Raw genomic sequence first — 17,616 nt, forward strand, 5'->3', positions numbered from 1 at the left:
TTTAATTGAAAAAAGTAACAATTAGGTTGGTCTTTTATTCGTATGATATGGGGTCTATTCTAATCACTATTATTATGACTTCTAGGTGAATCGCACCACCTTGTTTTCACAGTACTTTATATTTTCACGAATTTGCCAAGTGAATTTTCTATTTAAATTAATTTAAATTATATTAAATGTTATTAATAATTATTAATAAAAGTTTGTCCACTACATTTCAATATATATTAATACCCTCACTTATACTTTATAATTATCATTTGACATTTTTCATATTAATAAAATATATTTTTAGCCACTTTGGAGCACATGGCTTAGTGCTGCTTTTTAATGGAAGCTCCTATAAGAAATAGTGATATTCATTACAAAATGTTTATACAAGTTAATTATGTATTACATGAATAGTTATGGTCAAACTAAGAGGTAGTTCTTGTTTGGAAAATGTGACTAGGTTCAGTGTTCATAATTATCTTTGTACTTGCATCAATATATATTTCCTTTAAAAAGCAAAAAAAAGAAAAAGAAAAATAATATTTATTATTATTATTTTTCTAGTCAAGCATGTTATTCATGCTTCTAGGGTTTATAGAGTCAAGAAGAAAATTTATCATGTGTTGAATTCTCATTTGAACTATTCTGTATCAAAAGAAAAAATTTATTTTTGAGTTTGAAAGAGTCATTTTGACCCCCAAGACCAAGTCGGCCCTCCCTGGAGAAGTCGGCCTAGAAGAGGCGCAATTTGACCACATGGATGGCTATAAAAGGAAGAGACTTCGTCCTCATTTGCACACTCATAGACACAAGTTCGATCTCTGAGCAAGAAAGGAAGAAAAGAAGTGTGAAGGCTAAGGAAGAAAGAATTTTTTATTTTTTGCTTGTTTCTACCCACACATGCAAAATTTTTGGGGTTATTTTGCGAGCTACAGGGCTTAAGTTGCAAGGTGGAAATTCTTTGTTTGACTTGATTTGGTGAAGTTTGACCAGTGTTGACTTTATGGACTTTCACTTGTTTGAGGAAGGTTTTGAAGGAGGGTTGACTTGGTGCTTGTTGAGGTCTTGGTCTTGGATGTCTCACTTTGATCTGTTTATATAAGAAGAGAAGTTATTTGAGTTTTCCCCCTTGGGTTTTTCCTGGCTTAGTGATTATATCTTGTGTTCTTTGTGTTCTTGTGATCTTCATGCACTTTATGTTTTTGGTAATTGCTTGATGAAGAAGATATACTAAAGTAATAAAAGCCAACAAACTCTCACAAGTAATTATGAAGTAAGAGGAATCAACCCTAATCTACAAGTACATTGATTTCTCAACATGGTATCAGAGCTAAGGTGAAGGAAGGGCAACTTGAGGTTCACTTTTGTTGGCACTCATTGGAAAACATTCTTGAAGCAATTATCTATTCTCTCTCCCTCTTCAATGACAAGCTATATGAAGAAAGGCCTCAAGACTCTTAGGAGTATCTTTGAAACTATCAAAGGTTGCATCATTAATTTCATCTCTAAATTATCTAAAGAAGTCATTGATGGAAGTCTCTTTTCCACTCTCATAGGTACTTTTGAAGATGATAGTATATGGGTAATCGACAACAGAGCCTCAAGACATATGACAAAGGAATGTGATCAACTCCAAACCTTATCAAAAGGAATCTCTTCGTATTCAGTTGAACTTGGAGACAAGAAGAGTTACTTAGTCAAAGGAATTGGATCTACTTCTTTGGATCTGGAAACCAGTGGAAACATTCATCTCGACAATATACTTTATGTTCCAGGTTTGAAAAAGAACTTGCTCTATATTTTTTGTTTATAAAGAATATAAAGGTGATAGGGTTGCATTTGTTGATGGAAAAGTTATCATATTGGGTAAGGGATCTGGTATTGAAGATGCTAAGACTATTGGGATTCGTGAGGGGAGTTTGTATAGGCTTCTAACATCGCTTCATCAAATTGTAGTGCATTTAAATATTGACCCTTGTGAATTATAGCTTAGAAGTTATGACCACCTTCATTATAAGATATTTCCATCATTGAATCATATGGTTATGGTATCCCTGAACTGAAAGAAGAGCATGAAGAAGTCTGTAAGGGATGTATTCTTGGCAAGAATGTGAATAAACCTTTTATAGGCAGTGATAAAAGATCCAAGGAAATTTTGGTTTTCATACATTCCAATGTTTGTGGGCCAATGGCAAAGAAGTCTCTTTGAGGTCATCAATACTATGTGACATTCATTGATGATCACTCTAGAAAGACATCAATATATCTCCTCAAATCTATAAGGATGAAGTGTTTGAGAAATTTCAAGAGTTCAAGGCGATAGTAGAAAATTTGATAGAAAGGAGGATCAAAACCCTAAGATCAGAGAATAGTGGAGAATACACTTCAAGAGAACTTGTGGATTTTTGCAAGGAAACGAGAATTAAGAGGGATCTAATAGTTCCCTACAATCCTTAACAGAATGGTGTAGGTTGAAAGAAAGAACAAATCAATTGAAAAATGTGTTAGAGCCATGCTACATGACCAAGACCTACCCAAGTTCCTATGGGGAGAAGCAGTTGTAACAACATTATAATATATACAAAATCAAAGCACTCATAAAATTCTCAATGACATGGCCCCAGAAGAAGATTTCACAGGAAAGAAGCCAAGTGTTAATCATCTCTGAATATTTGGATGTCCCATATATGTTCACATTCCCAAGGACAAAAGAAAGAAATTTGACCCTTCAGGTATAAGAGGCATCTTTGCTGGATATAGTACTTCGTCGAAAGCTTATAGGTTCTACATCAAGGAAGATCGACGAATTGAAGTAAACAGAGATGTTAGCTTTGATGAAAGAATTGCATACAAGAAATCCAACAACATTCCTATTAATTTTAATGAGGAGGAAGAACCCATCTTTGAAGAAATCTCAAGGCATGACAATATTCAAGAACCTACTACTAATTGTGAAGAAGTTGAAGGACCAAATAAACTCGTGCAACAAGTCATCATTCCAGAAACTCGCAAGATGCCATCTTGGTTGAGACAACTCTACAAGAAGTCGAGACATGCAGCAACAAAGGGAACTTTTAGAGAAAGAAAGAAGCCTAAAAGATATCTAGGTTATGCAGCTTACATTATTAAGCTTATTGAAGAAGAACCCACCACCTATGAGAAGGCAGTCGAACATTGAGAATGGAGGAATGTAATGCAAGACGAATACCATTCTATAATGAAGAATGATATCTGGGAAATTGTTCTTAGACCTAGTTACAAATTTGTTGTCACTTCCAAATGGGTATACAAGATCAAACATGCAGTTGATGGAAGCATTGATAAGTATAAGGCAAGGTTTGTGGCAAGAGGTTTTTCTCAAAAGGAAGGAATCAACTATGAAGAAAAGTTTGCTCCAACAACTAGGTATACAACCATTAGATCACTTATCTCTCTGGCTTCTACTATGGGATGGAACATTCATCAAATGGATAGTAAAACAACTTTTCTAAATGGGACAATTGATGAAGAAGTTTACATTGAGCAGCCTCAGGGATTCAAGGTTCATGATAAGGAGACACATGTTTGCAGATTAAAGAAGGCCCTATATGGCTTGAAGCAAGCCCCTAGAGAATGGTACACAAGGATGGATGCATATCTTCTAAGACTTGGTTTTGTTAAGAGTTTTGCAGATCCTAATCTCTATATCAAGGTGGTTAAGAATGAACATGTGATCATACTACTATATGTGGATGACTTACTAGTTACAGGTATAGAGCATCATATTCAAGAATGCAAGAAGCAGTTGGCAATTGAATTTGACATGAAGGATATTGGGCTTATGCACTACTACTTGGGATTAGAGGTATGGGAAAAACCTAGTGAGATCTATCTTGGCTAAGGGAAATATGTGATCAAGAGAAGTTTGGCATGATGGACGATAAATCGATGACAACTCTGATGATCACTAATTTGAAAAAGTTGAAAAGTTCCAGATCAAGCCTTGTTGATCCTACATGCTACCAACAGTTGATTGGCTCCTTGATGTACATCATGAACACTAGGCCTGGCATATTCTATGTAGTAAATGTTCTATTCAATTTCAAATGGAGCCAAGGCATGATCATTAGATAGAAACTACATATTTTGAGATATGTTCGTGGGACTATACATCATTGCCTGAAATATGTTGGTATTGAGATACAATTATTGGGCTATACATATTAAAATTAGGGAGGCAGTGAGATAGATGGAAGAAGCACTACTGGTGGATGTTTTAGCTTGGGATATTCTATGATCTCTTAGATGAGCAGGAAAAAAGATTCATTTGCCTTAATTAGTGTTGAAGCTGAATATATTGCAGCAAGTGAAGTTGGTAAAGAAGTTGTTTGGTTTATAAAGTTGCTATCAGATTTGTTTGAAGGATTGTTGGACCCTACCATTATATAGTGTGACAACCAGAGTTGTATAAGGTTGACAAAGGACCCAGTTTTTTGTGCTAGGACAAAGCATATTAATAATAAGTATCACTATATTTGAAGTTTGGTACAGGATGGTGTCGTGAAGCTACAATATATCTCCAGAGACAAGCAAGTAGTTGATATATTGATGAAGTATCTTCCGAATAAGAAGCTTAAGTATTTGAGAAACAAGCTTGGACTTGTATATATATCCTCGCTGGTTAAGAGGGAGTGATGTGGGACATTGTATTCTCCATGTGCCATGCACTAGGCCAGGATGAACAATTGTAAGTCTAGTGAAGGAACTGGTAGGTAGAATGGAGGATTGGGTAAGCATCTGAGACTGATACTTCTTGAGGATTGGGAATCCAAGATAGAAGTAGTCTCATGGACCGATTCTCTTTGAGGATGAGGTAGGCACCCAAGATTATTATTTTTCTAGTCAAGCCCTGGACAAGATTATTATTTTTCTATTCAAGCATGTTCTTCATGCTTATAGGGTTTATTGAGTCAAAATTAATTTATCATGTGTCAAAGTCCCATTTGAAATATTTTGTATCAAAAGAAAACTACTATTTTTTAGTTTAAAAGAGTCATTTTGACCCCAAGACCAAGCCATCCCTGCCAGGAGAAGTTGGCCTAGAAGAGACCCAGTTTTACCACATGGATGGCTACAAAAGGAAGAGACTTCATCCTCATTTGCACACTCACACACACAAGTTCGATCTCTGAGAAAGAAAGGAAGAAAAGAAGTGTGAAGGTCAAGGAAGAGAGAGAAATCCAAGGAAGAAAGAAAAATATGAATTTTTGCTTGTTTCTTCCCACACATGCAAAATTTCTAAGGTTATTCTATGAGCTGCTGGGCCGAATTTGCAAGTCCAAACTACAGATTTGAGTTGCAGGGCTAAAATTCCAAGTTTGACCAGATTTGGTGAAGTTTAACCAGCATTGACTTTGTGTACTTTGACTTGTTTGAGGAAGGTTATGAAGGAGGGTTGACTTGGTGCTTGTGGAGGTATTGGTCTTGGTCTTTGGGTCTTGGATGTCTCACTTTGACTTAATTCTATAAGAAGAGAAGTTGTTTGGGTTTTCCCCCTTGTGGGGTTTTGCCCTAGCTTGGAGCCTCTATCTTGTGTTCTTTGTGTTCTTGTGATCTTCATGCACTTTGTGTTTTTGGTAATTTCTTGATGAAGAAGAAATAATAAAGTAATAAAAGCCAATAAACTCTCACAAGTAATTATCAAGTAAGAGGAAACAAGTACATTGATTTCTCAACAGTTTTATGATGGAGATTGTGAAATCACACTTAGTTATGTTTAATTATATTGAAGTTTTCATATTCTTAGTATAATGTCTATTAATATATTAATCACATTAACAAGGATAGTATTCACACTCTATACATGAGATGAGTTATTTTATATTTACATTTTAAATGAACAAAATTTATAGAACTTTCGATCTAACCGTTTTATTGTGGAGCATCCACAATGGTTTTCAAATAGTAGCAAATGCTCTACATTACCAACCAAACCATTACTTCTTGAAATGAAAGTCCTAAAGTTCAAGTAAGACACTAGGTGCATTAAATAAGGGTTATCCAATGTCACCACAATAGCTCCTTCACATGCTTTTGGCTTAACCTCCTCCTACACAAGAGGTTTCCCTAATAAACCTTAAGTCACTTAAAATATAATAAAAAATAGGGATATAGGTTTAGGAACATGAATTTGTAGTCTAATTTTATTTTTTATTTTCATATTTTAAAACAAAAAATGAAATATTGAGTTATTTATTTTTCAGGTTTGGTGGAGAGAAATATTAGTTTATAGATTACAGTGGGGCATATGGAGTCTATAATGTAGCCTATATAAATTATCTTGTTGTGATAGTTTATGTTATGAATCATGTGCCTTCAAAATTATAAGAAGCAAATAATTACAACCTACTTTGAGGAGGTTTAATAAAATGTACAAGACAATATTTGATTATCCTATGACTAGGTCTCCTTGGTATATATATAAAAACAAAGGATACAATTATAATGAAAGGGTGAAATGAAAGGTTCTAGCCTACATAACAATAAAAAAATATAGTTGTAATAACTCAATATGTAGGGATTAATAAAGGATTTTATGGTTAACATGGGGCTTGTCTAGGGATTAACATGCCCTCCACTTCAAACAAGTGTTGTCCTCATAGCTTGACTAATTGTGGCTATTTCTACATGAACAACTCATCTTCCCATGTCACCTCTTGCATTGCTAGGTTTCTTCCATTTGATGAGGTGCTTATTAATTGCTCAATTTCTTAGCTATTTAATTCTTATTTCTAGGATTATTTGTGGTTCGAGTATGATGTTCTCTTCTTCGTTAATCTCTAGTAAAATAATTTGGATTGGGATCTTGTCATTGATTGCCTTATTTTAACAATAAGCATAGAAGATTGAGTGTACACATGAAGGTGGAGGTAACTCCAATTTGTAAGCCATACTTCCAACCCTTTGTGACACTTTGTAGGGGCCATGATACCTAAATGCTAATATATTGTCCCTCGTTTGTTGCTTGAGGGGCATCTATTTTAATCATGAATGGAGATTCAACTTAGTAAAGAAATTTAACCATGCAATTTATCTAATAATTCATTAATGACATGAATGGGAAACTTATCTTTGATTGTCATTTTGTTGAGTTGTCCATAATCTACACATATACACTATGAACCATCCTTTTTTTATAACCATCGTCGCTAGTGAATAGAAAGCACATTGGTTGGGTTGAATGATGTCAACCTCTAACATTTCCTGAACCAAATGCTCATTCTCACTCTTCTGTGCATATGGATACCTATAAGGCCTAATATTAGGTGGTACACTTCTAGGTTAGAAATGAATAACATTACCATAATCTTGAGTCGGTGGAAGACCCTACGCATATCTCTAAATGCCTTAGAATGATTGTTGATAACTTTTGGAGATCTAAGGGAGAAGAGGATATAGATGTTTGAACATCTAATGTACATAATTGTGCAATTACACCATGGTGTCTCTTTTTGAGTAATTTTGTCATGCTATTAGAGCTTATCACTTTAGAGAGTTTCCCTTGGGTACCTCTAAGATCCTTGCCTTATGAGGAAAATCTCATGAAAAGATCTTGAAAATTAAGGGCCATTGTTCCTTATGATTGTAACTATTAGACCCTTGATACAACATCAGCACCACCCATTTGGATTTCATTCTCAGTACTATTCAAAAAATACTCCCCTATATCCAACTTAATACCATGGCACTTTCATGAACTATTTATGGCACCTCCATTTGCAATCATTACTTGAAATTCTGGGATTGAATATACAAAGAAATTGAGAAGTTTTCCAATTTGTAATTGATGATGTTATGAGTACCACAAAAATCGATCAACATTGTTACCTTTTTCTTTTTGATATATCCTTATGTCTTGACAATTTGTGGGGTATTGATGTCGACCAATGCATGACAAGATATTGTTGGAGTAGTCTCTTCTAGCTTTAGATATTGTGATGGTTCCAATTCTAGATATTCTTCCTCTTCATAGTTGATGTAGAATAATATCTTCTCAAAGCATCTATGCCCCTTACTAAACTTCTTGTCACAATTTAAACATAGTTCCTATGCACTTCTTTCATACATTTCCTGAGGTTTCAACCTTATCGATTGAATGAGGTTAGGAGAGGGAGCATTATGTTCTCTATAGTTGTTATTGATCACTGTTCTAGTAGCCATATTTTTACGTTCGGCTTTTCTTTCTAGACTAAAATTATACCCTAGGTATTTAGGATCAAAGAGGCATGCCTCACTTTGGATGCTTTCCTTTAAAGTTTCCATAAAAATGTCTAACAAATTATCCTTTGAAATGTTCTTTCTCTTGAGACTCAACTTTTGGAATTGTTGAATATTATCTATAACTTAACCTTTTGTCAAAGATTTACCAATTGACAAAATAATGTATTTCTCTTAATATCTCCATAATGTGCTATCAATTCATCCATAAAAATGGACCAAGATATTTCGTTTTGCAAATCTATTGACACCATACAAATTGATCTGGTTTTAAAAACATGTATGCAATATTTATGTTTTGTAAGGTCATCCTTTAGTGTACATCAAAGTATTGCTCCATCTGGAGTATCAATGTTATAGGATCATTACCATCAAACTTACTTGTGTCAATCTTTGAAATGAAGTAGTTCCTTGATGTTACATTGAATCCTTAATGATGTGGATCTTTAGGTGATGAAAAATCGTGATTTTGGGAATCAATAATTTTTCCTCCACATTTTCATGATTTCCTTGTATCTGGATATCTCCTTTAGGAAGTTTCTCCTCCTAGGTAGATAAGAGGAGTGTCGACATAAATTTTTTCAAATATTCCATATTCTTTTCCATCTCATCCATTTTTTTTCCCAATTTCTTTTCCACCTCTACAATATAGCAAGAAATTTCTTCTCTTTGTTCTTGAGTCATAGTAAATCTCTTTCAGGGTTTAGTTGTAGTATATTTTCAAGAAAGGTTCATGTGGGAAAAATAAGAATACTCCACTTTTTCCTCTTTACCACAAATTTTGAGTCACCAAAAATAGAGCTTCCAATCAAAATTTTCGTGACTTGTGAGTTACATATCTTTAAGACCTTAATTTTAGAGAATATTTGGATGATTGATATTTATCCTAATATATCTCTAGGACTTGAGCCCCTATGAGTCTTAAATCTCAGCCTATAGTACAATGATATTTTTTCTCAACAATTTCACTAGTTTGACCAAAATTTGATGTGTCAAGTGAAAGTTATGATAACTGTTAGAACACTTGTTGATTTTTTACATTTTTGTTGATGGTGTTGGATGTTTCCAACCTATAGGGGGTATCCCCGATGTGAAGTCCCAATTAGACCTCACACCATTTGGTGTAGGAGCCCCATCCAAATATAAGGTTTGACCATCATTGCAAGTGATCTTAAAATAATTCCTTGATTGCAAAACATACATAAAAGATCACACACATAACTTTGGGGTAGCAAGTATGTAAGATTTCTGAGGCATCAAGTGTCAGGTGTAAAAGGAGTTTCCATTCAAGCGAGATGAGAATGAGCCTCTAAGAGAAAAGTATTAATACTATCCCAAAAGAGACACACTAGAGAAATTGAGAATATTTGTTGGTTAACCTGCAAATTAGTTCACGAGATAGCAACAATCATATAAACACAGAACAACACCCATTCAACAAGATTCATATCCAAAGCAATGAAATAATTCATTATCTTTAGTATGCATGACACAACATATACCACAAACATCTAAAGAATAGTCTTACAACATTTATGATGCATGCATGAAAAAGTGTTGGGTCCAATAGCTTCTGATAATTAATGGAAGATCCAAGTACATTGTTACATTGATGAAACACTAGCTCCAATAGTGGAACATGAAGCTACAACTTGCTTCTCCAAAAGAATTATCTTCTCCCTTATGCACAACTAGAGAAGCCAAGGCCAAATCTCTAAAGGTCCAAGCCCTTTTCTTGAGTTATGAGGGCTTATTTATAACAAATTACAATGACTCTTGAGTTTCCTCATGACTCTTTGACTTCCATAACCTATGGGCTTCTATGTGACTCTTCATATTCTACATATATCTCTTTACATTCCACATGTGTCTCTTCACATTCCACGTGTGTTTGTTGGACTTATTTTACATTAAATTTATTCATAAGAGACAAAATAACGTCAAAATGGTGGCTATATAGGAAAAAAATCTAATAAAAAAAACATTCCTCATTAAGAAGAAAAGGACAAATCAGTAGCTTGAGCATGGAGTTCATTTGTGATATAGGAGTGTCATGCTCTAAACTCTATTGCGATAACTTTAACTTTGATTGACATCTCTGCAACATATCTCATCTTCATCTCCAAAGACTCCGATAATATGGATTTGGAGCTTGATTGTATGTTATTCCACGACTAGGATAACGTCATGCGAACTTTAGTTGGCTCAATTACATATTGAAGAATAATGTTACTAGTGATCTCCAAGACTTCTTGATATGTTTCCTGCTTGATTTTTTCAAGAAACTCCCTTATCTGTTGCATGATGGCATCCTTACTTCTTATCTCTCCAAGTCAACCCATAGAAGGTACATTTCTTTCTATGTTAGGGACTCTAAACCACTATGTAGTCTAACATAAGCAACAATGGTGTTGGTTTCTTGTTCACTAGGTTGGGCATAGTTTTGAGTATAAAACCTTAACTGTGCTCTATCCACCTTGGCAGCTATCCTGTACTTCCTAGCCAACTTTTCAGGAACATCAAAATACTTGATGCCCCAATCTTGTATCAAGTCTACAACTTTGCTTGTCACCTTAGCAACTTTAGGATCTCTTGAGATTTCTTCTAAATTTGAACTAGGGGTGCCACTATCTCATGCAAGAGAATCATCTCATTGTACAATTTCCTCATGGTGTCTTCCATTGGTTTCAATTCTTCATATATGTCTACCTGTAGTTTTCTCATGTTGATACTAGTGAACGACAATCATTGATTCTCTATGGTAAGATGATCAACCTGTTGTTTTGCAACAACTAGCTCCTTGCATAATCATGCTACTTCACTCATAAGATATTGTGTTATCTTGATTTGTTGTCGCAAACACCATGTTCGCTGCCATGACTTCCCTAGGATTTATCTTGCTAATAGATGTTATCACCTTCTCTGTGGATATGGAAACTGGATGGTTAGGATCACTGAGAAATTACCTTCACCTTTCTTGTACAATATTCTTCTTATTCTAGTCGAAGGTGAGGCTGGATACATCCATGACCCTGTCGTCTGGTGGAGGAGCACTTCCCATTTCACTAAATGGGAGATGGCGACTAGTGAGAGGAGACTTTGGCTGAGTGTTTGGTTCATCTGCAATTGGTTCAGTGGCATCCTCCTCCTCCAACTCTGCTTCTAATTCATGGGCCATATGTTCTTCCTCCATTATTTGTGTGGATTCTTCCTTGTGTATGTTCTTCATTTTTCCTTCTTGTGACTACTTCTATAGTTCCTCTTCCGTTAATATTCTCTTCTCCTCCTCTTCTCTCAGCTTAAGAAAGTCATCTTGCTTCTTGTTTTCTTCTTTTTATTTCTATAAGCGCTCCTCTCATTTGTGCTCTTCTTCTAATATTCTCTTCTCCTCACTTTGTTTCCTCTGTGTTAGTTTTTATAGAATCAGATGGTGTTCTAGTCTCAACGGTTTTCAAAGAGGCTAAGAAACACTAGGAATCCATAACGCAAAAAAGGTTTTAGGAAAATTCACCTAGAAATGCCTTAATTAATTTTAATTAGTAATTAAATTTTTCCTAAGTTTAACTTAGGGAAAATGATTAACTAAAAGGAATTAATTGAGGAAGGAGAAATTGTTATAGAAACTCACACAAATCGACTAGGAAATAATCTCAACCATTAATTAAGTTTTAATATTGGTCGTTGGAGTTCCACAATGAGATTATAAGAATAAATCAATGGGTAGATGGAGGAACACACTTGAGATCGATTTCCTTGAGCAGTTCGATTTTCCAGAGAGAAGCAGAATTCTATCGGAAGAGTTTGAGCTAGAGAAAGGAAGTAGAGATGGAGAGGGGCAGAGACGGTGAGTATGGAGGAAGTATTCTAGTTATGGATACTAGCTCACAGAGAGGTTGATGCAAGGGTTTCGCATAAGTCTTTATAGGAAAATTCGATTTTGCTGGAGAGAAGCTATTTTCAGTTACAGAGGCCGAGAAGATTTTACAGAGTGTGGGATAGGCAGTTTTTAAGTCAACAACAAACATGATGGCTTGAGTAATAGTTGTTCCAGGAAGTGCATATTCCATTTCTATGCTAAGGTGACACAGGGTCTATGCATGCCAACTTGGATAGCTCACTTGGAGTTGGCAGTGAGAGCCTGGATTGCTTGTGGGGTGAGGAAAATTACTCATAATATTTTTTCTAGTAATTTCTCTATAGGATTGTCATATTTTGGCATTCAGTTGTACTTGTTGGATGGTGTTGTCATTGATGTCAACCCATGAGTTGACTGGGTTTGACTTTGACTAAAAACACCAGTCATTAATGTTAAATGGTTAATGAACGGTTTTTAGTAATTGTCAAATTACATCAAGATGGCAGTTATATTGTTGGATGGTTGAAAACCCAAGTCCTAGGGTTTGGGTTCCCTGGACTGAGGATGTACTCCGACCTTGTCGATGGTTTTTGAAGGGTCAAACCACTGATTTTTTATTGAATGTCTAGGTCATTAGATTATTCTCAAAGACATGTTTCTGTTGATACATGGTACACCCCGTGGATCCTTCTGGTTTGAGAGAAAATTGAGTTTAAATTTGAAGACCCAGTTTTATGGGCTAAAACCCTAGGGGGTAGAGACATGACACCTTATTCACCAACACTTGTCAATAGATGACAGGGATTCTCACCGTAATCTCACCACATAAAATTTGAATAAATTCAAGATCCAAAGGTAGTAAACCAATCATTGACTTCACATTTTAATAGAGCTTAAGGCAAAGAATTTTATAAATAATAATAATAATAATAATAATAATAATAATAATAAAGGTAATTATATAAATTATTAATATTATTAATATTTAGTCTCCTCTACCATTAGGAAGCTCTTACTAATTTATAATTTTACAAGCCTATTCTATACATCATGAAAGGTAGCACACATTTTCCTTAGGGAATAAGAAAACTTGTTCGTAACACTTATTAAATAAATTTACATATTAATAAATTACTTAAGACCAAAGACTCCTCCAATGTCTCACTTTAAAAGACCTCCTTAACATTATAAAAACACACAAAATTAACCCTCAAAGACATAACAAATCACAACGATTCCTTATGTGTCTCTCTGAAATTTTCGGCCTAATGAAGGATCTTTCAAGGCATTTCAAGGTTCATTCCTCCTGAAGAAGCTAGGGTCGCAAAGATTCTATTGACTAGACGAAAAAGAAAATTTTCCTCTTTGCCTCCAAGGTAAGTTATATTAGTAGGCAGCCTGTGTTTTGATTATGCTTCTTAGGCGTTTTTTTTTAGACCCTCGGCTCTCCCAATAAAACTTTGTTGCAGATCTACAAAGTTGACTATTTGGCCTTTCACTTGGAGAGGTTCAAGCCTAACATTAATGCCTCATCGTGACATTTTAAGTTGTTTGTCTTGATTTGACTCTTTTAATCAACAATGACAACAAACGTAGCGGACTGCAAGAAAATTAACCTCGCCTTGTTTGAAACAACTACATAACCATTGGATTGTTAACTTGTAAGATCATGCAGTAATCTTGACTTTGACCCAACACAATACCTATGAAACAATGAAATTTTAATGAAAAATGACCTTGTACAGTGATATATGAGACCATTGTTAGAGAGGTTTAAGATAAGGGTATTGACTTGTAACCTTCCACAATACCTTGACCTAAATAATGATACTTTGATCATGACTTCGTGTGACAGTTTTATTGATCCTTGTATTGGAACCGTGACTTTACAATTAGAAGATAAGTATCTTGACCTTGACTAACTTTGACTATGAATATTGACTTGACAAGTTGTAAATTGTTTGAGCTATGACATGTTAGCATTTGACAAGTGACATGATGGGTCAGCAAGTGACATAGACCTTGACTTGAATTTCCACAACTAGGTAGTGAGACATGGACAACAAGGTAGATGTGATTGTGATTTCTTATACAGAGAGGAGATAATCTACAGTAAGACCTTGACATCAGTTGCTTTCTTTGAAGTGATTTTGAAAGTGACCTCAATTAAACTTGAATTTGACTTACATGACAGTTCTTGATGTCTCAACATTACAATACTTTGATTATGAAATAAAAACAATGAAAATGTGACCTACAACAACCTAATATATTTCATTATCATCACAAGTAGTTTGTCTTTAAATTGTTAGCCCATAGTCAAGGAAATTGCCATATAATTTACTGGTTTGTTAGGCAAAGTACATTGATTACAACATTTTTGGACAAAGTACTTTGTGACAACATTTGGTAAATGATACAGCTGTGACTTGACATATCGACATACCAAATTTACACATAGACCTAACATTAATGTCTTACCATAAAAATGTTAAGTCGCTTGCTTTGATCTAACTTGTTTGACTGCAATATTGACATTGACAACATTGACAAGAAATGTAATGGACAACAAGTAAAATTGACTAATAGTGATTGACTTAGTGAGAATTCTATGATGTTTAACCTTGACTGTGTTAGACTCCGTCTTATGTCAGTATGCGATTGATTCTTCTTCAAAACCCTGTTTTGAAGAAGAAATCATTAAATGTGTTGTTTTAGATTATGTAATTTATTCTCCCGCTCTTCAAATGGCAGCAGTTTCATCAACTCCTATCTCTGCAAAAACACAAACAAAAGAAAACAAAATATCATCAGCAATCATGTCTATTTGTTTGATCTGGTCTAGAAGCTGTCTTGTCACAGTTGTCATTTGGTTATACAGCTCTTCATACATTTGGTTTCTCAGATCTGGTTACTTAGCCAAGGAATCGCTGGAATGAAAGGCATACTTTAATCTCTTGACAAACATATGCCTGCGGCCTTGTTACTTAACCTCTGCTTCAGGAAACCTATGAGCTTTCTCAGTGCTTTTTTCACAAGGAATGGATCATGGAACAATGGGAGACAAACTATTACATAAGTGTAATTGCGGGTGCCAACAGTGGGGGTTCCCTGTCTAAAGGCACACAGTACGCGCAGCAGTCTTGCAAGGTCAGTGATTCTTTTCCATTTAAATGGATAAACAAAAAATGGAGAGAGGGATCCTATGTTACTTCTATGGCTTCTGCAGGGAGTAGTTGGAGTGAGATCGGCTCTTTCAGTGTCGGCCAGCTGATGACAGGCTTGGTGGAACTACATAGTGGCTATATGTACTTAACTTCTCAAGAAGGCCATCCGATTGCCACCTCTACTAATGCTCTATTGATAACAAATACATCCGGTAGCCCAAAGCTTATGACTGCTGTGGAATCAAGTCACCCTATCATTAGGGCTGGTTCAATATGGTTGCAAAAGAAGTATGGAAATAGGTTATGTTTCAACAAAGGGGATACAAACTCCATGCTTTGAAGAGCTATTGCAAACATTTTGGGATACAAAATCTGAAAAGCGATCATAACATTTCTTGTAAATGGAGAGGAGTTTAAGGCACAATTCCTTGGCATTATTACAGAAATTCTACTCCCTCTAGATTGCAACTCTGCTCCCTCCCGAAACTTGAGTTGGGATGCACTCGACTGACTCTGAGGACCAAGGGAGAATGCTGATTGATTGAGAAGTGTTGCTTGGATAGTATAAAGATGCTCTTTTACATCTCAGTCTGAGCTCAGCATCTGCTAGGGGACTGCGGGAGTGGACCAGTTCATCATAAAAATACAACTACGAATAAAGGCATCCTTCATGGTGTAAGCAAAAATCAGAGGTGGCACTATGTAGGGGAGGTATACAGTAGCTGGCTGCACCTGGTTTCCAAGCAGTGGTCACTGTTTATAGTTTGGGTTGAAATACCTTTTTGTAAATGGAATACATTTGTTCTCCACGCAAAATATTGAGCGGTTTGAAATCAGAAAAAGGACTCATCATTCTTCAATCATGTACTGCAATCTTCTGCGCTTACCTCATTCAAAATATACACGTTGGAATGAAGGTATAACTGTTGGAAGTGAGATGAAGGTTGCTGTTGGGTTATACCAGTTGTTCATGTATTATTTTTCTTGTATATATCACTCAAGGTTAGATATCATCTTTTCTCATCATCAAAAGATGAGGCTTATTACAGGCTATATTATTCACCAGGAGAGACGTCTCAGCATGTGTGTGACTGATTAAAGAGGTTTATTGTATCATTGTCTCTAGAGTTGCTGTTGGGATATACTAGTGCGGAATACCAGAAGCCCTCTTACAACCATCAATTGAGCAAATTCCATTGATTAAATTAAATTACAAGTGTTTTAATTAGCATATGCAATCAAATCGAAATTAGAACTGGGAGGCATCGAGTTATAGAAGATAAATTCATGAGACAAAAGGCTCAGATGTTACTAGATGAAGCTGCGACATGGTCATTTGTTTGGTATTTGTTTGGTAAAGATACTGAAGACAACCTGGGGGATATTTTTGTGTCTCCATCAACTTCGCAACAAGTGGCCTGTGACTTCGTCATGACAGATCACACGGCACAGCTATGCCTTCGGATTGTTCAATGGCTGGAAAATCTTGCATCTAAGGCAGTTGATTTTGACAAGAAGGTAAAAGGATGGTATACTGGTTCTTATCTTCACAAGTCAGGTGTCTGGCATCAAACACAGCGGCTATTAAGAAAAGGTTTGGGAGTTCAATGCTTGTCCACCTTCTGCAAACATGTGTATGTCAAAAGGGGCCGGGGACATTTGGAAAGAGCAGTCTTTGCCGTTTCTCATTCAACAAACGACACAAATGCCTGGACGCATAGATTCATGTGTTAGTTTCATCGGTACTGTACCATGCTCAACAGATATGCCCATCATTATTGGATAAGAAAGATTGTAGGGGGATCTGGATTCTGTGTTGTGGAAATTGAATACTCCGGCATTCAATCTGATATATGCGGTGGATTTACTCCAAATCATCAAGATCCTTTCCTAATTTCGGTAAACCGGCCAACACATTTCCAGAGATTTGGGGCGCAGTTTGCAAAGTGGCATGCAAGATTCGATTGCCTGTGTTTATCTTCAGTAAATGGGATGGACACCTGTAATGCCACCTCTTCATCAGATTTAACAGATTCGAGTGGAAGGAGCGCTATTCTCTCTTCAGAAGCGCTGAGTGTTTGTTTTTTTAGTTTTATTTATTAATAATGAAAAAACAAATCCCTTGTCTTGGGGGTCGATTTGTTTTTTTCTTAACAGATTTTTTATTTAATGTATTAAAAACAAAATCATTTGTAAGAGAGAAGTGGGGGGAAGAGTTCTGAGTGCTGGAGAATAGAGAGCTTACCATGTACAGTTTTTGGCAGAGAGTTTAATGAAAATACAGCTCTGACTTCTGAGATTCCTGTGGTATGATAATTTAGCATATGTTTTTCTTGTGTTTCATAT

Source organism: Pinus tabuliformis, chromosome 9 (genome assembly GCF_031772625.1).
Source record: "Pinus tabuliformis cultivar Carrire ecotype Pingquan chromosome 9, CPIR1, whole genome shotgun sequence".
NCBI lineage: Eukaryota > Viridiplantae > Streptophyta > Pinopsida > Pinales > Pinaceae > Pinus > Pinus tabuliformis.